Source organism: Falco rusticolus, chromosome 2 (genome assembly GCF_015220075.1).
Source record: "Falco rusticolus isolate bFalRus1 chromosome 2, bFalRus1.pri, whole genome shotgun sequence".
Classification (NCBI taxonomy): Eukaryota; Metazoa; Chordata; class Aves; order Falconiformes; family Falconidae; genus Falco; species Falco rusticolus.
In genome coordinates, this window is record NC_051188.1 from 11547578 (window position 1) to 11560616 (window position 13039).

Genomic DNA, 13039 nt, shown 5'->3' on the forward strand with positions numbered 1-13039 from the left:
GAGCACTTGCATAGAAGACAGAGCCAATTTCTAAGAGGTGCACTATGAAAAAATGAGAAGCAACAGTGATTAGCTGCAGCAAGGGGAATTTTCAGTTGTACCTAAGGAAAAATTGTTTTAGAAAGAACAGCAAATTACTGGGAAAGACTACCAAAAGATATTGTAGAGCCTCCATTCTCAGATACTTTCATAACTCAGCTGGACAGAGTCCCAAGGAAACTCATCCAGCTGAAGGTAGAGCATTTTTTGAGCAAGTTTGCACTTGACTACCTCCAGAGGTCTTTTCCAACTTAATTTTCCTGTGGTTCTAATGATGCACATTGTTACCTTCAGCAAGATGCTATGATTTCCCATAGGTCATATGTGAAAAAACTGAAAATGTTATTATTATGAGAAATTCAACCTAGACATCAATATGTGAATTGAAGTAATGTGAAATCAATAGAATAAAGAGCAAGTACCATTTACAATTCCTCACAGGCAACCTACAAATATTGTTATATTTATTAACAGCTGTTATGATTTTATTACTATTTTTAGGCTTTTTATATTTCAATAAACTTATTTGTACAAGCAGACAAGACTGTCATAGAGTTGTCTATCAAACTTAGCTCATAAAGGAAAACAAAGGACCAGCAACACACATTATGTTCAACGTGCTTACATCCAGAAGAAGTATTCAAATATAAATTTCCTTTAAACTTCTACCTGTACTGCAATTTTTCAGTCTTTTGCATTTAACCCCAGTCTGAAGACCCACGTTTCTCCAAGAAAAAAAAAAAAAAAAAAAAAAAAAGACTTAAAGAAAATAAAATAGCTATTTAAAAACATTATAGGACAATTCCCTTAAGCATACTAACTCTTGCTTTTTAACCATCCATTAAATTAAGCATTGTGGTTTGAACCTGGCTGGATGCCAGGTGTCCACCAAAGCTGCTCTGTCACCCTCCTCCTCAACTGGATAGGGGAGAGAAAATAGAAAAAGCTTTTCGGTCAAGATAAGGGCAGGCAGATCACTTAGCAATTATCAGCATAGGCAAAACAGACTCCACTGAAGGAAATTAGTTTAATTTATTGCCATTCAAAATAGAGTAAGGTAACGAGAACTAAAACAAAAACTTAAGAACACCCATCTCCCACCCCTCCCTTCTTCTCAAGCCCAACTTCAATTCCAATTTCCCTCCCTCCTCCCTCCCTGAGCGTCACGGAGGACCGGGAACGGGGCTGCGGTGAGCGCATCACCCGCTGTCTCTGCTGCTCCTTCCCCCTCGCCCTCTGCCCCTGCCCCGGCGCGGGGCCCTCCCACGGGAGACAGCCCTGCACGGGCTTCTGCAGCGCGGGGCCCTCCCGGGGCTGCGGCTCCTCACGGCCTGTCCCGGCGGGGCCCCCCGCGGGGCGCAGCCCCTCAGGCCCAGCCGGCTCCAGCCCCCCCGGGGGCACCGGCCCTGCCCGCAGCCCGGCCCCGGCCCGGGCTCCTCCCCGCGGGGCCACGGGCCCTGCCCGGAGCCGGCTCCAGCGCGGCCCCCGCGGGTCACAGCCCCCCGCGGGCACCCCCTGCCCCGGGCTGCGGGGGGGAGCTGCTCCCCCGCGGGCTCCGTGGGCTGAGGGGCACAGCCTGCCCCGCCGGGGGCTGCCCTGCCCTGCCCTTCCCCGCGGGCTGCCGGGGAGCCTCTGCTGCGGCGCCCGGAGCCCCCCCGGCCTCCTCCGGCCCGGCCCGGCCCGGCCCTGGCCCGGGGGGCTGCGGGGCTGCTGCTCGCCCCTCCCGGCCCCCCTCGCTGCCGCCGCTGTTCCCCCCCGCGGGGGTTTTTCCCCTTCTCAGCCCCTTCTCCCCGCGGCGCTGCCCCCGCGGCTGCGGGGCTCGGCCTCGGCCAGCGGCGGGCCCGGCCTGGAGCCGGGGGGCAGCGGCTCTGCCGGCCGGGGGGAGCTGCCCGCAGCCCCCCGCTGCAGCCGGCCCCTGGCACCCCGGCCCCCCCAAACACCAAAACCTGGCCATACAAACCCAGTACAATCAAGTTTACTCATTAACCTCAATAATATCACTTCATGCTCAGTAATGATTAGGTCAAAATGAAACATACTACATCTAAACGTGTCCCCGCATCAACAATCTCCTTTTAACATTGCAACCTTCATTTATACTGAATTTAAGGAAAAGATATGGAAAAAGAAATGTAGAGTAATAATATCACTAGCCAAAGACCAGATCTTCAAATCTGAAACTGCTAATTTCTCCCTGCTTATCCCTGAGGTGGTATCAGGACTAGATTTGCCTCCAGCCTGCCCAGATGAGGAGCCTTTCCCACATTCCTTGGTCCAGGTGACCCTGTCCCCTTTTCCAGCCTCAGCAGTGAGCCTTCCCAGGGTCAGGCACCCTACACAGCACAGTTGCTGTCACTGCAGGAGATGCTTCCCTTGGCAGAACTGAGCCAGGTTTTACACAGTACCCCTGTATCAATTATTCCAGACAAGCGGAAAAGTTCTGTACTTCACAGGACTAACATGAAGCCAAATGAAAACCAATTACACATATATTACCCAAACTCCCTGCTCCCTAAACTGTTAAACTGCATCAGGATCCCAAAGATCCATGAAGTGTTCATAAGGAGACAGAGGCTGATGGCAGTCAGTGCTTCTTCTGACACTATGTCACTGTTGGGTAGCAGCTGCCGGATAGATTGTCACTCTACCTTTCTTCCCAGTCCCTGTAGCAACAACTTCAGAAAACGTAACATTTAAACTGCATGTGAAAGAGACATGGTTCCTTTCCCAAATCCTTTTTTGGGGGGGGTTTATTGCTTCCTTTTTGGAACACTGAAGCTGAACATGCTTTCTTGTACCTTTTCTGGAGCCAGAAGTTAATTCCACTCTTCAATTCTTTTCAATTATTTCCTTAAACAGCAAACACCCCACCTAGATGATTGAATAGCTTTGAAAGAAAAAAAAAAAAAAAAAACCCAAAAAATAAACCAACCAGCACCACACCACACCTCTGATTCTCTCTGTCCTGCATAGTAACACCTTCTCTCAAAAGAGATGTCATGTCAATTCACACTATCTCACACTAAGGCTTCAACGTTACTATATGCTTATTCAAACGGCCACTTTGCTGTAACACACAGTATCGTTCATCTAGTCCAATACCTCCCACACTCTTCAGACCTATAACCTATCACCACATATACAACCACTGCACAACCTAGTGATGTTAAATACTACGGTCAGGGAAAACTCTGGGGAATTGCCTTCTCTCCCAGGCAAGATCACCAGGGGCAGAACACTGGAGGTGAGAGAACCATGAGATGAGTTAAGTTTCAGAGTTGCAAAGATATTTTTTTTAAAAAAGAAAAAACGACTTTTTTAAAGGGTCTTTTTCCTGCTTCTGATTTTCTGCTGTTTCCTTCATGCTCTTTTTCCCCCAGTTCACACTAGTCCCCTATCTTAGCCCTTGACACCTATGAAATCAGATATTTTAGTTGAAACTGATCCTTTTCATAATTTCTCATTTTCCACCATTTTTCTCCCTCCTCCACCTTTTCCTCTGTCACCTGCTCACAAAATTCTTCCTGTTGTTTTTGAGACAGTGGCACACGTTGCTACTATTAGCTTCCGTGAAACTTACTACTTGATTCCTTTAGTAACTATCAAGCTTTGATTTCTTAATTTACTAAATAAGTATAATCCATCTTCCTCTCACCCTCCACCAAATAAACTCAAAAGTACCTGTAATTTACTGGAAAAGCAGCGTAACTGAATCTCTGAAATAACCTGGTTCATCTACCATCATCCATTATACAGAGTACCTTCTCTTTCATTTCAAGCTGCATGAAGTAGGTATAAACATCCCCCAGGAATACCATCGCCTCCTCATTCCTGGCCTTGAAATTACTGCTCCACTCAGTCTTCCTTCAACTAAGCTGCAGGGGACTTTAATTCCCATCAAAAATCTCTACTGCATATTTTATATGACTGGACAAAAAAAAAAAAAACAACAAACACAAGAGAATTCAGCCTGAAGATAATCAAATAAACTGTGATTTAAGTGTCATGGCCACTAAAAACTAATCCTGTAATGGATAACTTACTAGCAGACATGCTTAATGTTTAAATGCATACGGTCATCTCTCCTTTTTCCAAGAAATACTGCTAAAATGGTAAGAATAAAGCAATTCTCCATCCCTTAAACTTTTAAAATAAGTATTTCATGTAGGTGAGACAGCTAAACAGATGTTTTGATTAGATTAAGGTACAGACAACTCAAGAATTTTGGAAAATTAAAGCCAATAGCAATATTTACTCAAAAAAGATAGCTATAATCATGTCCTACCGTAACAAAATAAAGCTCTTTTCATTTAAAACAAAAAAGCTGAGGAAGCTGGTATCAAAGGTATTCAAGGTATGTAAACATAAATTCTACTACCTAACCCCCTAAGACAGAAGGCTGAATCCTCAGTAAATCAATGCAGCCCAGGCCTGGCCCACCCCTTGTCTGCAGGAAGTACCAGTGTATTTATTTGTTCACTGAAAGGTGGAACTACAACCCCGCAGAACACCGGGGAATGTCTGCAGAAAAAATATGGTTTCTCCAAGTCAAATTAGGATCATGACATATGTCATTATTACATTGCTATGTTTTGCTTCTCTGTCCTTGCACCTCTCCCCTTCCGTCGTACAGAAAAGGTATTATTTTTAATTAAATTTCTGAGCAACAAGCTTTCTGAGTCCATGTCTTTTAGATGCATTTTTAAAGCTCACTCTCTTGAGGAAGATGCAGAACCTCACTGTTTTGCAACAAGTACAATAAACAAACTAACGTTCCTTAACAGATCCCTTATGACTGCAAATGAAAGTGTGTCTACTATTACCCAAGGAAAGATGCAAGCCAAATGGTGACTGTACATCCATTTTTGTAATGAAAGATTTATACAAATAAATCCAGAAGACAGGTTCTCATTACAGAACACTGCCTTCTGAAATGTAATGAGCAATCCTAATTCACTCCAAAATCCCATCTTCTCGGGTTCCAGCAAAGCAGCTTCCTACTTGTTTCACCGGGAAAAATAATTACTCATACCCACAAAACACCAATCCATTGCCCAATTCTGATGGCCTTGATTTAACAATGGTTGAAGGAATTATATATATTCTACTTGGCTTGCCATCTGAGTCTGACATTTTCTCCAGAAGTTATTTTTTCCTTTTAACTTTTTTAAGCCTGTTGTCCAACACAGAAAGCATTTTGCAAATCACATCTTACATTTTAATATGACCATCATCAAAACAAATAATCATCCTCTTCCAAACAAAATCAATCTATCCAAAATAGGGAGGGAAGACACTGACTGATATTTGCTCTTCTTAGATGAGCAGAAAGTTTCATACACTTCCATTTGACATGAGAGCATGGCACCTTGACAGCTAAGCCACGCATCGCTGCTTCTGTGAAGTGCTAAAACAGCTTCAGTACAAGACAAGTTGAAGGATACACAACAAAGACAAGTTGAAGAATACAAAACATAGCACTTCCTGCTATGATCTTCTTTCAAACACCTTTGCCATTACAATTTTTCCTTTTCACCTCTCCCATTTCCCACAGGATTAGTTTTCTGCTGCTCTTGACAGATCAATATGATAATTTTAAGCCGCAATGTTTATTAGGGAGCCACTACTGATGCTTGCGAAGTGTTCAACAGCAAATGATTAGGGCTCTTTCAAATCAGGAGAACATGTATTCATAAAAAATTTTTGGGTTAGGAACACTATTCTTTAGTGAACATTCAAGGACACTACTGAGTGTAAAAGTCCTTTGACAAAAATCACAGGTCTATTAATATCAGTACTTTGAGCCGATCAATAAAATCACTTTCTTTTTTAAACTGTCTCCATCATGCTTGATCGAATAAATGAAAATTATTCTATGAATTACAGTAGATTTAATCTACAAAACAACTATGTTGGCCAAATATTTAAGAAGGAAACTAGAACTTAGATTTTAATTATTGTCACATATACACACACACTACAATGCTACCTTCAGCAATGAAAAGGCTTGCAGAGAGTGGGAAAAATCCTAGTGAAATTAATCATTAAGATGGTGAAATTAAGATGCTGACAATTAAATGACAGATATTAAAGTCTAAAACTAAGGATACAAGCATTTATTCCAGTTAGCTGCTCTCTCCAGAAAAAAGTACTAACATTTTTGCATCTTCATAGCTATATTCAAAAGGTTTGTCATATAATGAGGACTTGTATTTAAGTATTACTTAGACAATTTCACACACTGCAGATAAGCACTCAGAACAGCAGAAAGGAGGAAATCTTACCTGAGACCATTGCAAGTTAAAATAGAAGCAGCTTAGAAAGATTACAGAATAATGTGCTGGGGGGAATGAAAAAAATCTGACACCAGAAAAGCAAAGTAAATTACGTAAAAATATTTCTACCTGAAATTATTTAACTACGCTGCTGAATTATACATATGTTTAGCATAAGCAGCATGCATCTCACTCTGGCTCTACTGCATGTATACTTAAGACAGACAAGTTTTCCATCTAAACCAGGGTCACGTCTAAACAGAAGAATTAGCTTTTGTGCCTCACTGAAGCCATGTATACCAGGCCCCAAAACACATCTCCCACGAGCTGGCAAAGCAGAACACGACAGCTTGGCATGCTGTCACTCTTGCTCTTTCCCCATTCCTCCAAAGTCACCGAATCACGTGATGATTAAGAAACATTTCAGGTGACCAAACAGTAAACTTAAACGCCATTATTTTCCTATTTGTGTAAATGCATGTATATCTTAGGTTTTCTAAGGAAAAAGAAACATTTGAATGTTGCAAGCATCAAGTACGGGATGCGGCCTGAAAGAAACTCGTACTCAGAGTCTTCTGTTTGTAAGATTCACTGTCAATACAGGATGTATTAAAGTTTGAATATGCACAAACAAATGGTTCTTCAGGGTCAAAGGAACTTCCTCCATACTCAGGAAGTCCAGCATATTGGTAAGGAACATTTAACTTGACAAAGAGGTAATATCGAGTTGCCTGAGATTTTATCAACATTCAGCTGAATATGGCAGATGATGAACTTTTTGCAGTTTTGGATACAACTTCTTTTTTTATCTGCTATATCTAACAACATTCTCTATTCCACCTGCCCATAACCTTTTTCCTCCTATCTCACATCAATCATCTTCAGAAGACATCCAAACCAAGTGATTATGTATAGTAGTTGCAGCCAACACAGTAGATTTTGCTGACACAACATTTACCACGTACATTCAGGAGCAGGTCATCTCCACAGTGATCGACTCCAGTCACCTACGCTTGTTTGTCCAAATGCAAAAACATCCTCTGAGAACTCCCGCCTTTCCTATTTTGAGGAGACAAGCCTTTGTATCACCTCAAAGAACACCAAAGGAAATTGATACACTCCAGTCTAGAAATGGCCAAGTAGATTTAGATGATGTCATGCTACCTGTTAAATGTCTGCTTCTGACAAATCCAGTCTGGTCTTAAAAGACAACAGAAGAGTGTCATTTGGTTTCATTATTATTTCTTTTTAAAGGACAATACTAATCTGGCAAAAGAATTTTTGACAGTGAGAGGCTTTTATCTCAAAGCCACAGGCCTAACAAGCTCATCCACATCACTTTCAAAATCCAAATAACGACATTTTAAAATTATAATCCACTTAGTTTTCTCTTTTTTAAATCTCCTGGAATTGGTTAGCTGCTGCCTAATGAGATTCCAGAGACTGTCTTTTGCTATACAAATACCACCCTGCCTTCTACTGTGAAGCTGTGATATTCAAGTTTAAAAGCAGTTTGAACAGACATCTTCAAGTAATAGGCTAAAATATCAGAAGCCTAATTTTCCAAACCTGAAATTAATGTTGGAAAATAACATTTTCTCTTTGCTAGGCTAATCAGTCTGCAGCAGTCAACAGGGGAAAAAAAACAAAGCCACAAACCACACTTAATTGTAGAAACCATATTTAACTTAGTTTATTATATAGAACAGAGAAGAAAATTTATCTTTCTTTTTTAAATATTATGGATCTATTTCATCCTTTTCTTGTTTAAATGTTATGAATCTATTTCATCTTCCTTCCCCCTGAAGCTCATGTTAAAACATCACTTCCACATTTGGATTTGGTTTTTATACTTCAAACAAGAAAGCCAACCAGACTTTCACTGCAAAATATTCATTAAGTGTAACTGTGTAACATTATGCAAAGCTATTACCTGCACATAGTAATGCTACAGGGATACGCAAGCCTGAAGGCTTTGCTTTTACACTCCTCTGAAAAGTACGCTTAAGAGGTTTAACAACATTTTGGGAACACTCAGGAGCACAGTCTGAAGTTACTTTTTAATTCAGTAACAAAAATCTCACATTTACTATAAAAACTGACCTACTCGCCTTTGGAATATGCAAGAGGCTCTCAAACATGGTTCTTACAAAACAATGTTATATGTTCTGTGAAAGACACATTCACCCCATTATACCACCTGCAGCTCCTGTATTCCAGAAATAGTGTCGGTACTCTCTTCTGTGGCCTGAACACCAGCCTTGTGATTCACCAGGCAGCATCAACTGGCACAGGGAATCCACAGCCAAAGTACAGAGGGAAAAGAAGCAGCTGCAGATTCTCCCACTCCCAGCAGAGCCCTCTACTCAAAAAGGTCCACTGAGGGCTGAATATACATTTTCTCCATCTCCTAATTAACATGTTATTCCTTTCTGAACCAACACCTTCACTTAAATATTAAAACAAAACCAAGTATCTTAAATGGTCTGTTGTATCCACTTAGGAGTACTGCATTTCAGTTGCTACTACCATTCTACAAACTGTACTGATGCCACTAGTCAATACAATTTTCACAAGGTCACCCTGATAATCTTAAAATCTTACAAGTGTTGAATTCCCAAACCAACTCTCACCACTATAAATTACAACCACCAGACTGACAGTACTGAGCTCCCAGTTGCTGTTTGCTAACTCAGCATTAAGGGATCGCTGGGTACCCCGATGCCAACTCCTCCTGTTAGCACACAGCAGCGATTACCACCTGGCCGCCAAGACGTTCACAACTTGCAGCAGGTACCTTATACCAATCAGCAATGACCCCACCTTTACAGACAACTCAAACATGGAGCAAAGGAATGAACAGCACAAGCAACACAGCGCAGCACTTTCTCATCCTGTTACAAGTATCACTCCGTTTAGCACGCATTAACATTAATCAGCCTTTTGACAGCGCTAACTTTACCTTTGCTGTAGCAGTTGTAGCAACAAATCAACAGCTGGCCTGGACTTTAGTGAAGCGACAAAATTGGTCAAATCTGCCCTCAAATAGGAGTTTAAATTCACCTTGAAGGCAGACATGAACAGCTCAATTCATCATATTAATATCATCAATTCAACATTTTTTAATTAAAATATCTCAAAATGGTTTTACAGCACTGGCTGATGAAATGTTTAACTACCTCTTAGCATTATGCAAGTACTAGTTTCTAGGCACTACCCTGGTTTATTTGAGATTCTGTATTTCAATTATAAATAGGCTGTCCTTCCTCCTTTATTACAGATGCAAGTCAGTAAAATTAAGCTTTTTAAAGTCTGTTTATCTAGGGATCGACCAAAGTCAAAGCAACAATACTCCAAATTATTTCCATACTGCTGATTTTCTTATTACACAAGGACAGCTAATGAGTCCTAAACTAACAACAGGTTTTAACCAAAGCCCATATTAATACACTCACCGTCTAAAAGAGAAATACAGTCTCAAGATGAAGAATAAAATTCTACCAGGAATCTGCTGAATCACTGCACCTCCCTGAATCACATTCCCCATAGTGAACAGGATTTTATACTCCTCTGTTTACTTAGTCTCACTAATTTTAATAGAATTACTGAAGAACTACAGTCATACTTTAAGTGATGACAAGTGCTGAACTAGAAAAGAAAAAAATCAATGTATAAAAATTTTTTTAGAATAGTGGGATGAAAAAATAAATCGGTGCTAGAGTATTTCCCCTGCAGCCTACTGTTCAGTTCAAAGAAACCAGACAAACATGTTTCCATGCTAAGCGTGGCATTTATGAACTGGCAATTACTATTTGTCTACATTAGCCACTCCCCTGATAATAAAAACAAAATCAGTTAAGTATCTCTGAAATTAAATCCTCCTGACTGCTATGGCTAAGCTGTACTGTTTTATAGGGAGCCTTATAAACCATTCATTCCTATACTCGAATTGTTGATCATTAAATATTCCTAGCAGGAAAGACCATATTACACAGAACAATAGTGGTGGAAAAACCACACCAAGGGCATTTTTCCACTTTTGTCAGGTTCTGCTTAAGATGATTTAACCAGACCAAAAATCTCAGAATTTCATTTGCTGTCCTTCTTTGTAACATTCATTAACCTGGCAGTTCTCAGATGAGAATTACCATAACATATACTTGGAATCAAGGAAAAGGAAAAATGAACTGTCATAACCGTTTATGGCCAACTTATTGCATAAAATGAATCAATCACAATCACCTTCTCTGATAAAATTAAGACCTTAAGGCATCTGTTTATAATGTTCAGATAGATTCACAGTAATAAATCTTATTTGCAATATATTCCAGAATAAAATCTAAAATCAAGTCTCTAACAAGACCAAGATTATGTAAATCCATTTTGAGTGCCTTCATCAGAGAGAGCAGACTACGGAGCCAATCTGATTAAATGTGGGGTTTTTTTTTTTCCTTACCAGATCAGTTCAGCCACATGGATATAGGAACATGGTACCAAGGCGCCACCTCAGCTATACAACAGCAACTGACTATGCGAGTATTCTTGATCCATTGCAATGTGAATTAAAACACAACAGCTTACATCTCAGTGAGGGAATTTTAAACTCACTTGTCTCACTTCACATTTGCAAGAGGTCACAAACACACATACACATATATCACAGTCCAATTATGATGGTAACTTACTGAGCTGTAACATCTAGTTATCAATTAAATCAATCACCAAGAATTGTATGAAATCTTAACTATGTAAAGTGGAAATGTCTCACTTTGCTTCACTCATCTTTTTTACTTCATGCTTCAAAAATTTTGTTTAGTCCTGATTATTCAAACCCATAAAATTATTTTTTCTTCAAATCTTCTCTATGGTGCATGCAACAACAGCGTAAGAAAGCACTGCAAACATTCTGCATGTTCAAAATACCCCTGAGAAGCAGAGACATACTAATATCATTCTGCATATAACGAAGAAATATTAAGCTCTACATTTTCACTTTCAGATTAATTTTAATTTTTAAAGGTAGCCACATCATTTTAATGGTCTTGTGTAATGTACACACACACAAAGTATATCAAACCATAATGAACAAACATTAGTTTATAAACACCAGGAACAAAAGTAAAAAACCTGAAACACTTCATTTACTTTGAAAAGTAAATTACGATCAAGTAAGAAATTGAGACAGCCTATACAGAAATGCATGCAATAACTGAATAATGCTAGGACCTGATAATATTAAGCGGTATTTTTAGGGTTTAAAGGTACAAGTCAAATGAAACCTACATTACATGCTCCTGAATAAAAAAAAAGGGAAAAAGTCTGGTTGTTACTAATGCATCTTTTAAGAATTCCAGGAATTCAATCAAGCAAATGCTCTAGGCAGTTCTTTAAAGGTTTACATTAGAAGTCAATGTTGCTACTGCTGATGTAAATTTAAGGAGCTGTCTGATGTGGGATCTAACATGCCAGAAAATAGTTACCATATACCAATTCCCTACCTATAATTCAATAAACTACCACTACCAAATGGTAAGCCTTCCACACTTCCCTGAGGCTCACAGGACTCTCATTTGGGATCTCCTGGCTACAAATACACACCTGCGGGCTAGGCAGCACACGAGCAAATCTAATATGACTGAGATACCTATCAGATCTCCTGCAAATAACTCGCGTTTACCCACACACAGTTAAGTACAGTCTTATCTACACAGGCTATACAACTTAAGAGCAACAAGCTTAGCGTAGTCCAATCTGTCTTACTGACTGTGGAGTTTTTGCCCAAGACTTGTAGCCATCAAACAATCCCAGACAAATGACAGAAGGAAAGATGTCCAGATACACACAGATATATGGTAGCTAAATCTCTGCATCAGTCATCTCAGTTCGAGAAGCAGTCCAGAACAGTTTGAATGGAGACTCACAGTCACTAGATCCACATATCCCATGTGTGAAAACACACTTTTGTAACACAATAGGAGTTAAAAGGTTCTCCTGTTCAGCTCTTCTAGCAGTTATAATGCAGCAGCAAGGTGAAATATTCTGGTTCAAGTCAGAGCTGACAAAAGAGATCTCAAAACTCTTCTGTAATGTCAATGACAGACGGTCATTTCAGGTTAATTGCATGCTGTTTTGCTGTTGTTTTCATTTGGGTTTTTTCGGTGGTAGAAGAGTGAGTTGGTGGTTTGTTGTTTTAGTTTTAAGTATACAGTAACACTTGCTGAAGCATGTAAATATATTAGTAACAAATAAAGTGTCTACAGTAATTTCTTCACAATTTAAAGACATTATGACCTCCCACTCCCAGAAGCCTCTTCAGCTGCTTTTTAAAATATGCCATGTGAAACAAAAGTGCTAACTAACTTGCAAACTTTGCTAGTGTGAGATGCGATCAGAAGGCCCTTAGAAACAGCAGTGAGCAAGACGTTAAAAAAGATCCACTTTTAAAAACTAAATTTTCAGAATGATAGATCTATTTAATTGACACCTTTCAGGAAACAATGAGGAACTGAGGTTCACTGTCAGAAGGCCATGAATCAAAAAAAATATTCTGAAACTTCTATCCTTTTACTTAGCATCGACATCTCTATCAAGTCAGATCTATAGACAAGTTTGCAGCAGGAAGAGTAAGACATTTCTAGTAAATTACTTTGTGCTCAGTGATCCCAAATGAAAAGGAGGATTCTGAATATGTTTCTATTTTTACACACTCATCACCTAAAACTGAG

The 13039-nt window shown here is 40.0% G+C and overlaps 1 protein-coding gene across 4 annotated transcripts in view; it reads right to left on the reverse strand.

The window, feature by feature from the left end:
* Window positions 1-13039, reverse strand: part of SLC36A4 (solute carrier family 36 member 4) — a 108491-nt gene that overhangs the window by 65640 nt on the left and 29812 nt on the right. The gene's annotated exons all lie outside the window — the stretch shown is intronic.